Source organism: Odocoileus virginianus, chromosome 30, assembly GCF_023699985.2.
Source record: "Odocoileus virginianus isolate 20LAN1187 ecotype Illinois chromosome 30, Ovbor_1.2, whole genome shotgun sequence".
In the NCBI taxonomy this organism is placed as follows: domain Eukaryota; kingdom Metazoa; phylum Chordata; class Mammalia; order Artiodactyla; family Cervidae; genus Odocoileus; species Odocoileus virginianus.
The window spans coordinates 30136718-30151987 of NC_069703.1; the positions used below are offsets into that span (position 1 = coordinate 30136718).

General features: G+C 44.6%; 1 long non-coding RNA gene across 1 annotated transcript; it reads right to left on the bottom strand.

Annotated features, from left to right (window-relative positions):
* Positions 1 to 5682: 5682 nt before the first annotated feature.
* On the bottom strand, positions 5683 to 9717 carry LOC139032200 (uncharacterized). The gene is made up of 2 exons (XR_011484724.1): positions 9467 to 9717; positions 5683 to 7123 (listed from the first exon to the last, which is right to left on the bottom strand). It is a non-coding gene; the product is annotated as an uncharacterized lncRNA (long non-coding RNA).
* Between the last annotated feature and the right edge of the window lie 5553 nt (positions 9718 to 15270).

Sequence of the window (15270 nt, forward strand, 5' to 3'; positions counted from 1 at the left end):
GCTCCGGGTGGCTTCTCAGGGGAGGCGGCAATGAAGCTGTGACGTGAAAGATGAGAAGGACTAGCCTGGAGGGGAGGCAGAGAACCAGGAAAAGGGGAGAGAGGCGGCCGAGAACAAGGGCCCTGTGTCCGAGCCGCGTGAAGGCTGGTGTGGCTGCCGAGGTGTGGGAGGCAGGGCAGCCAGGCCACGGGGAACGCCGGCACCTGTCAGCTGGAGAAAGAAGGCTGGATTTTATCTTCAGCCCAATGAGAAATCTTCAGATAATTTTTCTCTTTGTTCGTCAATATGCTTTTTATTTCAGGAGAGTTTTTAGACATAAAGTTGAAGGATAATGCAGAGAATCCCCATATATCCACTATTGCTAAGATCTGACATTAATACGGTCCTTTCATCACAGGAAGGAACCGACACTGATCCATTGTCATTAACATAAGTCTATACTTTATTCAGACTTCTTGTATTTTTCCTCCATGTCTTCTTTCTGTTCCAGGATTCCACCCAAGATGCTAAAAAATAAAAGATTATTTTTTATCTTTTTTTTTAAGTTGAAGTGTAGTTTATTTCCCATGCCGTGTTCACTTCTGCTGTGGAGCTAAGAGGTTCGGTTACACACACATATACATTCTTTTTTATGTTCTTTCTCATTACAGTTTATCCCAGGGTATTGAACACGGTTCCCCGTGGGATACAGTAGGACCTCGTTGTTTATCCACTTTCTTTATAATAGTTTGCGTCTGCTGATCCCAAACTCCCAACCTATCCCTCTCCTACCCCTCCTCTCCTCCTCAGCAAATGCAAGTCTGTTCTCTATGTCTCTGAGCTCGTTTCTGTCTTGCAGACAAATTTATTTGTGTCATGTTTTAGATTGCACACATAAGTGACTCCTGTGGTATTTGTCTTTCTCTGTCTGACTCACTTCAGTTAGTATACTAGTCTCTAAGGTCCACCCACATTGCTGCGAATGGCGTTATTTCATTCTCTTTTATTTGGCTGAGTAGTATCCCATTGTATAAATGTGACCACATCTTTATCCAGTCGTCTGTAGATGGGCATTTAGGTCATTTCTGTGTCCTGGCAATTGTGAATAGCGCTGCTATGAACACGGAGGTGCGTAAGATGGCGCGTTACGTTTAGATGTCCCATCTCCTGAGGGTCCTCGGAGTAGGGACGGTTTCCCAGACCTTCCTTGTTTGGGCTGACCTTGACAGTTTCAAGGAGCATTGGTATGTTGTAGACGGTCCTTCAGTTTGGTCTTGTCTGGTATTTTTCTCCTGGGTTGTGGGTTGCTCACCTGGGGTTATGGGTCACGGGAGGAAGACCACAGAGGTAAAGCCCCATATTCATCACATCGTATCAAGGGTACGTGCAATCAATATGTCGATCACTGTTGGTGTTGTCCTTGACCGCCTAGCTAAGGTAGCATTTGTCCGGCTTCTCTGCTGTAGTTTCTCTCTTTTCCCTCCTTTCATATTCCGCTCTTCAGAAGGAGTCGCTGTCTGCAGCCCACACCCACAAGACAGGAAGCTATGCTGCACCTGCTTGATGGGGCAGAGGCTCCATAAACTGTTTTGAATTCTTCTGTACATTCTTCTTCCCCATTTATTTACTCATTCAATTATCTATGTCAGTATAGACTCAGAGGCCCTTTTTAATCTTGTATTGTGGGTTATATTTTAAAGCTATGTTTATTTTCTTTTTTCATTTATTTTTTAATTGGAGTGTAATTGCTTTGGGGGCTTCCCAGGTGGTACAGTGGGTAAAGAATCTGCCTGCCAATGCAGGAGATGCAGGTTCAATCCCTGAGTCGGGAAGATCCCCTGGAGTCGGAAATGGCAACCCACTGCAATATTCTCACCTGAAAAATTCCATGGGCAGAGGAGCCTGGTGGGCAACAGCCCAGGGGGTCGCAAAAGAGTCAGACATGACTGAGTGACTAAAGAGCAATTGCTTTACGATCATGTTTACTTTCTTACACAGATTAGTCCAGCCTTGGCTGCTAGGAGCTCTTTCAGCTGACCCCTGTGTCCCTTCAATGCAGCCCCATTATTTTCATTCTTGAGCATTTCCTTATTTCCTGTCACTCCAAGATGCTTCACACACGTCTAATATTTTCCCAGCCCAATCCTCTCCCTTGGAGAATCCGCCATTTCTCCAAGGAGCCCTTGTTCCTTTTATTAGAGAATGGTATTAGAAGTCAACATCTGGGCACTGGGTCACAGAGGTTTTTAGACACAAGGGTGTGGCATTATCTAATTTCCATTCTAAATGCATTCCACTGGATGCTGTGGAGAGAGCCTCTTGGTGGTGGCCAGAGAAAAACTGTGATTCTGGTTAAGAGGACATCACAGTCATTCGGGTGAGAGGTGTGGGGACCCCCTGGAGCCTCAGAGTTAATATGGAAACTCAAAGAAATAGTTTATTGCTCAGTCGTGTCCAAGTCTTTGCGATCTTAGGGACTGCAGCCCGCTAGACTCCTCTGTCTATGGGATTCTCCAGGCAAAATTACTGGAATGGGTTGCCATTCTCTTCTCCAGGGGATCTTCCCAACCCAGGTACCAAACCCGGATCTCCTGCATTGTAGGCATGTTCTTTACTATCTGAGCCACCAGGGAAGCCCCAATATGGGGATTATGTTAAACTAAAGACATATGAGATGAACAGATGCAGGAAGAAGCCTTCTCAGAGCTTCCTTTATCTCACTGAAAGCAAAAAATTCTGAGAATGAAACTATCATCAACTCCCTTCTCTGAAGGAATTGCATGGCCATGAAGAAGATGGAAAAGATCACTTGCACCTGCATAAAAAAAACATTATCACCAATTTCCCTATCTCCTGTTTGTTTCCCTAGAAACTCATTTGTTCTTCATATAGAAGCCTCTGTTCCTCTTTTATTTGTTTTTGTTTTTTTTCTTCTAGTTAATCTAACATTTGTGCGTTTAATTTGCATGCCCCCAGGGATTGAGCCTGAGAGATTTTTCCTCCCCGATGGAGACAATGGCCAGAGCTACGCAGGGATTCAAGGTCAGCTAAAGATGGGTTCACATGATGACAGTAGGTCTAGTCAAAGCTATGGTTTTTCCAGTAGTCATGTACGGATGTGAGAGTTGAACTATAAAGAAAGCTGAGCGCTGAGGAATTGATGCTTTTGAACTGTGGTGTTGGAGAAGACTCTTGAGAGTCCCTTGGACTGCAAGGAGATCCAACCAGCCCATCCTAAAGGGAATCAGTCCTGAATATTCATTGGAAGGACTGATGCTGAAGCTGAAACTCCAATACTTTGGCCACCTGATGCGAAGAACTGACTCATTGGAAAAGATCTTGATGCTGGGAAAGATTGAAGGCAGGAGGAGAAGGGGACAACAGAGGATGAGATGGTTGGATGGCATCACCAACTCAATGGACATGGGTTTGGGTGGACTCCGGGAGTTGGTGATGGACAGGGAGGCCTGGCGTGGTGCGGTCCAGGGGATCTCAAAGAGTCAGACACGACTGAGCGACTGAACTGACTGACTGATGACAATACACCACCAGCTTGCTCCTCTGGCCAGCCCCCTTCAGCCCCCAGCCCAGCCTACCTCTACCCGTCTTCCCTTCCAATACATTTCCTTTCTCTTCACTTCTCCTGAACTGATTTCTATTGCTTACAACCAGGAACCCTAACCCATAGAGCCTAGTGAGTTTCCCCCTTGACCTTGTCAACCTAAAAAAAAATGCACAACATGAGTATTGCAAGTTAAGTTTTATTTGGGGCAAAACCCAGGAGACAGCACCTCAGATAGCTCTGAGAAACTGCTCCAAAGAGGCAGGGGAGAAAGCTCGGTATATATGTGACTTTTGGTGGATGGGAAATACATGCAATCAAGAACATATTTTTTCCAGAAGGTTTCTACTAGTCTTGTAAAACCTTTACTAGTCAGGAGGAACAGTGTCACCATGAAGAATTTTAGTGCTTTTCTAGATATAAGGAGATACAAGAACTGGGCTCATAAAATCGGCTCCTGAGAATCTCTGACCATCTGAAGACCTACCCTGCCGATTTTCCCAAGGCAGAGTGCCTCATTCCTGCTCTCCACCCTGAACTCTTTCGGGGGCGTTGAAGACCAGCAGCTGCAGCAGCTCATGATTTAATCCGCGTAGAGGTAGATAGCAAGCCCCTGCGGCACGTGCCGATTTGTAGCTGACAACCTGTCTACCGGACTCTGGAGGAAACCGTTTCACCACCCTCTGCCTCTCACACGGAGCCTGGCACGTGCTTGCTGAGCCAGATTTGTGCTACCGAGTAAACCAAACAGTCGGCTGTGTTGTGGACAGCAGCGACAGGCCTATGGGGTGCACCTTGGAAACCCACTGAAGAAAATAAATTGTTTGCGAGTTCTTTCCCCACATTCATTTGTATGGAAACAATTAGTGTGCTAATTAAAACAGTGTCTTATCTGTTCATGAAAGTAAGCCCAGCAGGCCCTCTAGTTGGCAAGACGGGGTTGGCAGAAAGTTGGAGTTTCTCTGGTACCAGAAAAGAAGGCATTTTCATTTCCCATCAAATGTTTAATAATTCAGGTGACTGCAGAATTTGGCTGGCCCTCCTTTCAACAGGCTTAAAATAGTGAGCTTGGCAAGCACAGGGCCATCAACATCCATATCCCAGTTCTAACGAGTGAGAATTTGTAATCTTTCTCCCTGCCTGGCCTGGCTGGAGCATGCCTTGCTCTATAAAGGAAAGGTTTGTTCCTCAAATTAATAGTACAAACAAGATTTCAGAAGGGAATGTTTAACCTACTTAAGAGAACAGGCTGTTTTCAAGCAATTAGTACTATTTGCACACAATGAATGAGCTAATTGCAGATAAGCCTTATTTCTGCTTTGAAGAGGGATCCGGCAGGACCGATGCTTGGCAACAATTTGCCAATGGTTAGTTAGTATCACCACATGTTCCTGCAAGGAACAATGTCACAATTCACTGAAAGCAATCTCCTCTATTCAAATTTCTAAGTCGTTCTCAGTAACAGTCACCGAGCCTTAACGTTGGCATCTATAAAATGGGGGTGAGGGCTTCCCTAGTGGTTCAGATGATGAAGAATCTGCCTGCAGTGTGGGAGGCCTGGGTTCAATCTCTGGGTTGGGAAGATCCCCTGGAGGAGGGCCTGGCAACCCACTCCAGTGTTCTGGCCTGGAGAATCCCATGGACAGAGGAACCTGGTGGGCTACAGTCCATGGGGTCGCAAAGAGTCGGACACGACTGAAGCAACTTAGCACACACACATGCACTTATTCATAGGGCTGTTGTGAGGAGTTATTGAATGCATTTATGCCCATAAATAGCAGCTAAATTCACTCTGGCCTTTCCCCAAATTTGGTCAAATGAGCAGACAGATTCCTGGCCCAGGTGCTGATGGGACAGCCAGGCACCCTGCTGACTCTTGATTCGGCAGACTTGGTGTTTACAAGAAGAAAACAGCATCGGCCTTCAATCCGAGCTCCGCCACCAGCCAGCTGGGCCACTTGGGACCAAACCTTTCTCCTCCGTCAAATGAAGTAGATGAATTAGCTTTGTGGTTTTAAACTCTAAAGAAAAAAAACAAATAGATATCTTTGCTTGCTTATATTCTGTCAGGGAGGAAGTACTTTTCCTCTGTCCTCTTAGGGGTGTTCCTAAGGACCCACAAGTTAAACTAACAAAAGGTATTAACAGAAGAAAAGGCACACAATCTTTATTAATATATATGTACATGGGCGTTCATAGAAAAGAACAAAAACTCAAAGAGGCAATTAGACCGTTTGATGTTCTTTTAACAAAGGAAAGAGGGTTTAGTCTTCAAGGGACAATGAAGTATGGGAAAGTGACTAAGAAACATGTGGGGGAAATTGATGGGAAATGAGGGCTGTGTTAATAAGGTGTGTTTACAAAAACTGACCTTGATGTCCATTAGCCATCTTTGAGAGGTGCTCCTCACTCCTTGGTACTGGTGGAAGGAGAGGTCTTCCTCAAAGGGGAGTTTAGATCCAACTTTTAGGCAGATAAAGGAAGGGCAGCGAACTGTTCTTGTATCTGGTGATTCTCAACTGCCTCCAGTGCAAAATAACCACACGTCAAAGTGGCATACTTCAGAGGCATGTTCTGATCCCCTTCGGTTCCAAGTGGAAGCACAGCAAGAATGGACCAAGACGTGTCTGTAACATTGAGGGGCTCCGTCCCAGAGACTCCTCCAGCTGAGCACTCCTAGCCATGGGACCTTGAAGCCAGGGAACATCTGAGAAGCCAGATGGAAAAATATTCCCTCCTCCTTCATTCACTCCACGAACATTTGCTGAGTACACATGCAAGATGCCGCCTTTTCATTGTTGTTCAGCCGCTAAGTTGTGTCTGACTCTGCAACCCCACGGACCGCAGCATGCCAGGCTCCTCTGTCCTCCACTGTCTCCACCGTGTTTGCTTAGTCGCTCCGTCACATCTGACTCTGTGACTCCATGAACTGTAAGCCTGCCAGGATCCTCTGACCATGGGGATTCTCTAGGCAAGAATACTGGAGTGGGTTGCCATGCCCTCCTCCAGGGGATCTTCCCAACCCAGGGATCGAACCCCGCTCTCTGGCACTACAAGTGGATTCTTTATCGTCTGAGCTACCAGGGAAGCCCCACTATCTCCCAAAGTTTGCTCAAATTCATGTCCATGGAAGTGCTGGTGCCATCCAACCATCTCATCCTCTGTCGCCCCTTCTCCCTCCTTCAATCTTTTGTAGCATCAGGATCTTTTCCAGGGAGTCAGCTCTTTGCATCAGGTGGCCAAAATGTTGGAGCTTCAGTTTCAGCATCAGTCCTTTCAATGAATATTGTCTTAGGTATTGAAAATAAATAAGTAAATGAACAGAATGATTTCAGATGGTAAGGACTGCTATGAAGTCAATAAAATAGGGTGCTGTGATAGAAAGGGTCTTTGTGTTTCTGAGAAGTCTATTCAGAGGAAAGGATTTTAGCACAAATGAGTTCATTAAAGAAGTAATTCCTGGAAACATGGACAGGGGAGTGAGCCAAGGAAGGGAAGAAAATCAGCAAAGGGGTTGTACAAGGTTCGGTCCTGTTGGCAAATTCAGAGAGCCATTCAGGGCATGCCTCAGCACTGTCCCACCTGAAAGGAGAGGAGACTGGGGTATTTATCCACCAACTCATCAGTCACTGTTTGGGGGTTGCTTTGAGGGAAGAAGGGCTACCCTGGTAGCTCAGGTGGTAAAGAATCTGCCTACAGTGCAGGAGACTTGGGTTCAATTCCTGGGTTGGGAAGATCCCCTGGAGAAGAGAATGGCAACCCACTCCAGTATTCTTGCCTGGAGAATCCCACGGACAGAGGAGCCCGGTGGGATACAGTCCATGGGGTTGCAAAGAGTAAGAAATGACTGAGCGACTTTCACTTTCAGGGAAGAAGGCAGGGAGCAGTAATTCCCGGACACTTTCAGCTGCACTTGGGCAGCGCTACACTGGGACACAGACAGCCCTCAGGCAGCCAAAGGAGCTGGCAGTTAGAAGTCAGATCAGCACACAATGAGATGGCTAAAACGGAAGGGCTACGTGCAGAGAAGCCGCCGTGTCCTGCAGAGAGCAGGAGGGTTACCCACTCAGTGGTTTTCGACTACTAAATGCACTGGAATTTTTTCTTAGGGGTTGGGGGTAAGGGTGAGCCATAAGATTCTATTTTCTCTTTTTCTTTCAAAGAAATTTCAGATTTACAGAAGACTTGTAGGGATAGTATGAAATGCTTCCCCCCCCCCCCACACACACACTCTTGGACTTTTATTCTAGAATAGCTGGGTGACAGGATGCTTCATCTCTCCCACATTCTTTAGTATTTATTCCCGGCAAAGAAGGACATTCTGCCTAACCACAGTGAAAGTGAAAGTCACTCAGTTGGGTCCGACTCTTTGCGACCCCATGGACTATACAGTCCATGGAATTCTCCAGACCAGAATACTGGAGTGGGTAGCCTTTCCTTTCTCCAGGGAATCTTCCCAACCCAGGAATGGAACCAGGTATCCTCATTGCAGGCAGATTCTTTACCAAATTATCAGGGAAGTTATCAGGGTTATCAGGGAAGCCCAACCTAACTGCAACATCACTACCCAAATCAGGAAACTAATACAGATACATTACAACCATCTAACCCACAGAGCCCAGTAGTCTTAATGATGTCCTTTATGGCAGAGAGATTTAACAAGGATCCCATATCACTGAAGCTCTCTTGACCCTTTTGACAATTTCAAGTCAGTTATTTCATAGAATGCCCCTCATTTGGGGCTTGTCCGACGTTTCCCAGTGATTAAAGTTATGCATTTTGGCAGGAATGTCACAAGAGTGCTGCTATGCTTTTCTCATTGCATCCTATCAATGGTACACAATTTTGATTTGTTTCATTTCTGGTGATTTCATCATTTGATTAAGGTGGTGGCTGCCAAGTTTCTCCATGTAAAGTTTCTCGTTTTCCCTTTGTAATTAATAAATACGTTGTGGTGAGGCACTTGGAGCCTATGTAAATGTCCTTTTCTTCATCAAATTTTCACCCACTAGATTTTACATTCATTGATATTTCTTGGCAGAATTAGTTACTACTATGACAGCTGCCAAATGGTGATTTTCTAATCTCATCATTCCTTCTACATTTATTAGCCAGATTTCTACTGTAAGACCTTTCTCCTCTCCCCACTTATTTATTCATTCATTCATTTACATCAATGGAGACTCATGGATTCCTGTTTAATTCAGTGGATTATAATCTGTTACCAGCAGCATCTATTTTGATGCTCAAATTGTCCCAAATCTGGACAATGGAGCCCCTTCAAGCTAGCTTCTGTGTCCTTTCTGGCACTTTCTCATCCTTCTTTGAGCAGTCCCTGACTTTCCAGCACAAAAAGATATGCTAGCTTATCCTGTACATGCTCTGCTCCGGTTTGAAATCAGCCATTTCTCCAAGGACTCCTTATCCCTTTTAGTGGAGAAAAATATTTCCAAAGTAAGATCTGGGTGGTAAGAGTGTTTACTGCTTTGGGGTGTTGGTGCTTCCAGACCGTCTCAGTGATCACATACAATCACTTCTGTATCTATTTTTCATCTCCCTCTGCCTATGAAAAACATGAGTTCACCCTGATACCTCCAACTCCAATCCAGTACCACAGAATTTATTCTAGTTTTTCTCCCTTTCCGTATCTGTAACCCCTGTTACAAATATGAGACAATGAGAAACCTGGTTCCCATTATCCTCAGTGTAGTGAACGACTGGATCGATTCTCCCAGCAATAATCTCCCACTGCCACTGCTGCCAGTGTGTGCAGTGTCCTCTGCATCCTGCCAGGGCACGGCTGCCCCTTGCCAAGCCCCCGCCCGCATCCTCTCCCGTGCAAACACCCTCTTCTCTGCTCCAGCCCGAACACCTCCCGCCAGCGGCCGGACCACAAGCCCCTTGACCCCCATTGCAAATGCTTACCTTGCTCCACTCAACCAGATGGCATTCGAACTCCATTTTTCAGGAGGACAGATAGAAAGAAGGAAGGTGCGAGCTGGAATTCGACTTCTGGCAGTGCAGCCTGTCTGAGGTTGGATTCTGCGCAAACAGTGCCTGAGAGCAGAAAGCACGTGTCCATGACTTCCCGAGGAAACGCTCTCAAAGCAAGTCAGCAAGGCGGTAAGAGAGGCAGGAAGGAGAACAGAAAAGGAGCCACACAAGCCGAGAGACAGTCGCAGTGTGATCCGCTCACAGACGGGCACAGGGCCTGGGATGAGCAACCCCATCATGAAAGAGAAAAGGTCTTTGTGGGGCAGCTACAGCCTCTGCCAGGCATCCATTTCCTCTTACTTTAAAGGAAACCCAGCCTTCCATTCTGGAGACTCTAAGGATGTGTGACAGGGCCAACAAAGTTTTCTCTGCAGAGCCTAGATCAATTTTTCAGATATTTTTTGAAATTTCATCAAAATTTCAGATATTTCTGTAAATTTTCAGATATACTAATATTTCAGACTTTGAAGACCATAGAGTCTCTATCATAATTACTTAACTCTAACCTTCTAGCCCTCAAGCCAGCAAAGAGATTATGTAAATGAATGGGTGTGGTTGTGGTCCTATAAAACCATATTTATAAAAACAGCTAGAGGGCTATATTTTGCCTTCAGGTCACAGTTTGTGGAAACCTGCACACTCTCCTGCCAAGCTATGAACCCCAAAATATCCAGGAACTTTGTGGTGAACAATTACAAAGTGTGTGATCTCTCTAAAATAGCAAAGTTCATTTGTTCCGGCTCTTACTATCGCTTTTCAAGGGCTAAACAGGACTATCCAAGAGGGGTTCAGAGAAATGAGATCCAGGGCTCTACATTCTCCCAGTTTGGGATCTGCAGCTGGATTAAGGGGCAAACTGGTTAGACAAGGGCCTAAATTCTCTAAGGGGCCTGAACAAAGTGCTGGAATAGTAAGATAATGGAGAAAACCAAAGTGAGTGGCTTTAAAAGATGACAAAAGCACATACAAAAGTATGAACATAAACCCCTGCCTCACACCATATACATAAATTGATTCTAAATGGATCAAAGACTTAAACATAAAAGTTAAAACTATAAAAGTATCAAGAAAATGTAGGTGTGAGTCTTGGTGACCTTGCATTAAGCAAGGGTTTCTTATATATGACCCCTAAAACAGAAGCATTCAAAGAAAAAAATAGATACATCAGACTTCATCAAAATTTAAAACTTTTGTGTGTCAAGTGGCACTGTGATGGCTAATTTTGTGCCCCAAATGTGTAGTTATTTAAGCAAGCGCCAGTCTGGATGTTGCTGTGAAGGTATTTTGTAGATGTATTTAACATCCACAATCAGTTCACTTTAGGTAAAGGAGAGTACCCTCCACAATGCGGGTAAGCCTCGTCCAGTTAGTTGAAGGCCTTAAGAGCACAACCTGAGGTTTCTGGGGAAAAAGAAATTCTGCCTCAAGAATACATTATCAATCCTGTCTGAGTTTCCAGCCTGCAGTGCTGCCCTATGAATTTCAGGCTTGTCAATTCCCACAAATTCATGAGACAGTTTCTTAACATAAATCTATTTTTTGTCGCTTTTATTGCTTCTGCTTCTCTGGATAACTCTTGACTGGTACAGACACTATCAAGATAGTACAGAATTGGGCTGAATCATATACCTGAGAAGGGTCTAGTAGCCTGAATATATAAAGAACTCTTACATCTCAACAATAAAAAGTGAAATAACCTAATGTTAAGAATGGGCAAAGATTTCCAATAGACCTTTCTCCAAAGGAGATATATAAATAACCAATGGGCACATGAAAAGATGTTTAGTATCATTAGTCCTTAGGGAAATGTGCTTTCTTTCAGGGAAAGCTTGTTGAGCTTCTTGAAACTGTGGGTTTATAGTTTTCACCAACTTTGAGAGCATTTTGGCTGTTATTTCTTTAAATATTTTTATCCTCACCCCGTCCTTCTGGGTCTCAGATGTTAGATCATTTGATATTGTTCCAAAAGTCTTTTTTTCTCTAGTATTTTTTCTGTGTGTGTATTTTGTTATTGACAGCTTCAACTGATGTTTTCAAATCCGTTGATCTTTTCTTCTGTAGGCTGTACAGGCATGCACGTTAAGTCTTGTCAGTCATGCCCAACTCTGCAACCCCTGGACTGAGGCCCACCAGGCCCCTCTGTCCGTGGGATTCTCCAGGCAAGAACACTGCAGTGGGCTGCCATGCCCTCCTCCAGGGGGTCTTCCTGACCCAGGGATTGAACCCGGGTGTCTTGTATCCCCTGCATTGGCAGGCGGGTTCTTTACCACCAGCACCACTCGGGAAGCCTGTAGGCTCGAATCTGCTTTTAATCTCAGCCGGTATGACTTTTCACTTCAGAAGCTGTAGGACTCACCTCACTAATCTCCCTTCTCTCCAGTGCAGTCCACGCGGCCTCTCTCCTGTACCTGAAAAACCACAGCTTCATGTATTTTGTCTGATTTTCTAGTTGTTTAAGGTGGGAAGGTAACTTCATTCTTATTTCTCCATTATGGCCAGAAGCAGAATTCAAACACATTTTAAAGCCAGCACAGTTTTTACTTTCAGTTTTTGTAAGTGTAAAGAAATGCAACAGATTTCTATACAGTAACCTTATATCTTGCTACCTTCCTGAATTCATTTATTAATCCTGTTTTTGAGTGGAGTCTTAAGGGTTTTCTATATAGAGCATCATCTGCATATAATGACAATTTCACCTCATCCCTTTCATTTTGGATATCTTTTCTTATCTGATGGCTATGGCTAAGACTTCTAATACTTTGTTGAATAGAAGTGGTGAGAGTGGGCATCCTTGTCTTGCTCCCAATTTTAGCAGAAAGGCTTTCAGCTTTTCACCGTTGAGTATTATGTTGGCTGTGTCTTTGTCATAAATATCTTTTGTTATATTGACGTATGTTCTCTCGTATACCTACTTTGGTAAGAGCTTTTATGCTGAAATTTTATCAGTTTTTTTCCCCGTGTCTACTGAGATGATCACATAGCTTTTGTATTTTGCTGTGTTGTATCACATTGATTGATTTGTGTATGTTTGATCATCCTTGGTGACTCTGGAATAACCCCAACTTGATCGTGGTGTATGATCCTTTTTATGTATTTTTAGATTCAGTTGCTACTCTTTTGTTGAGAATTTTTGCATCTATGTTAATCAAAGATGTCTGCCTGTAATTTTCTTTTTTGTAATGTCTTTGTCAGGTTTTGCTATCAGGGTGATGGTGACGTCATAGAGTGGTTCTGGGAGTGTCCCTCCTCTTCAATCTTTCGGAAGAGGTTGAGAAGAATCAGTGTAAGTTACTCTGTTTGGTAGAATTCCCCAGTGATGTCATCCAACCCTGAAATTGTTTTGCAGAGACTTTTTTTTGATTACAGATTCTATTTCATTTTTAGTAATCTGTCTGTTCAAATTATCTGTTTTCTCCTCATTCAGTTTCGGCAGGCTGTATGTTCCGGAAACGTATCCTTTTCTTCTAGTTTTCCATTTTGTTGACATGTAAGTCTCCATAGTATTTTCTCACGATATCATTTATAACTGGAATTTTTAAACAACACAAATAAACTTATTCACAAAGCAGAAACAGACCAACAGGAAAAGGAGAAAAAAAAATCCGTGGTTCCCAAAGGGGAGGTGTGTACGCTCAGTCCGGTCCAACTCTTTGTGGTCCTGTGGACTGCAGCCTGCCGTGTTCCTCTGCCCATGGGATTTTTCAAGCGAGAATACTGGAGTGGGGCGCCACTTCCTACTCCAGGGGATCCTCTTCACCCAGAAAGTGAGCCCACCTCTCGTGAGTCTCTTGCACTGGCAGGCAGATTCTTCACCACTGGAGCCGCCTGGGAAGCCCCACCAAGGGGACAGATAAATTGGGAGTGTGGGATTAACAGATACACACACCACTACCTATAAAACAAATAAATGGCAAGGATTTAGTGTATAGCACAGGGACTTATATTTAATATCTTGTGATAACCTATCATGGAAAATAATCTGAATAGGAGTATGTGTCGATATATAAATATGTATATTTATATATTTCTGAATCACTTTGCTGTACATCTAAAATTAACACAATATTGTAAATCAACTGCAGTTCAATTTTTTTTAAAACCCCAGCACAATAAACATTTTTGGGCCAAGTGGCATGGCATGCAGGATCTTAGTTCCCCGACCAGGGACCGAACTCACGCCCTCTGCATCGGGAGCACGGAGTCATAACCACCGGACCCCCAGGGAAGTTCCCACAATAAATTATTTAAATTTGCAGATGAAGACCCAAGAAGCAGATTCTGGTAAATGAGTTGACTATAATCCGCTCCTAAGAAGGTGGGTTTGTTCTGCTTGACTTTGGCTTTGTTGAACAGGCTTTGCAAATTTGAGGCCTGAGCCGGTTGTTCGGTACACAGACTGAGCTTCACCAGCAGGAATCATCTTCTGCCTCCCCTAGAATTCGGCTGCTCTCTGAAAGAAAGGTTGAACAGATACTGAACTATTAGCCTACCCAAGACACACTCATGTCTCCATCTGCCCTATTGGGAACAACAGGACCTGGAAAAGACTGGTTTCTAGTCTATCAGAAATGAGAATTCTCATTTGGTAGCGATCGTTCTGCTGCCAGTCTAAACACGTCACAGCGGCCGTGGCCGCTTTCAGGCAGCCAGTCTTCTGCGCGGCCTACAGGGAGTGCCCTTTGAGACCTGGCACCCTTGTGGCTCCAGCCACAGCAACACTCCCAGGTCCTCGTGCGCACCACCCTTCCGGTTTGACCAGCCTCTGTTTGCATGACTTCTTCCCCATTCAACCTAAGCTACCTTCTCCTTTTCATAGCTGCCTAGAATAGAAGTAACAGAGGCTTACTTCCTTATCATTAAAACAAGGCAGGGGGCAGGCAGGGAGCTTAGACTTAACCCCGAAGATGCTACTGCAAGAGGGCCATTCACAATCAAGGCATTTCAGCTCAGCAGGTCTGACTTTGTGGGGCTGGGGCCCTGCCGCTGCCTTGGTTTGGGCCAGGCAGCTTGGATCCTTGACCCCCAAATCCTGCAAGAAGATAGATCAGGTGTTAAGTCTCAGCCAGATGAGGATAATATGAGCCTCAATGCTTCCAACACTTAACTCCTGAAATAATCAGTATGTTACAGGCAAAGTCCAAGGGTCCAAGGAAACCTACATTCAAATTTTGGCTTCTGCATTCCCCAGCTTTGTCACTTCAGATAAGTTTCTGTCTCTCTCTCTCTCCTCTGAGCTTTAGAGATTTGCCTTGGACATAAATGAAGATGATCTTAGCCACCACTCCTCCAAAGGCTGTTGTAAAATTAAATGAGATGGTGACTATGAACTCAGACCCGTGTCCAGCCCATGAACAGCATTCATTGGACATTATCAGCTGCAGAAATAGGAAGGGCCAGTCTGGTCACCAGGCTGAGGCTTTACTGCTGAGGTGCTGGAGACCTTCTGCTTTTGGCCCGTCTTGGCACAGTTGATATTATCAGACCAGCAATTCAAGTTTCTCTTTGGCACCCGGCACATGAATTAATTACTACATGGACTCTGAAACGTGGAACACTTTCTCTGATCGAATAAAGAAAGGGAAACTCATCTGGCTGCCTGGTTTGTTGGCTGATTTTTTGCAAGTAACTCTCACAAACAAAGAAAGGGGAAAATCTATATCTGAACTGACTTCGATATAGTGCAGCCAGCTGGGACGCTGGCCAAATTTTCTGGGCTTGAAATGAAAAAGGAACAT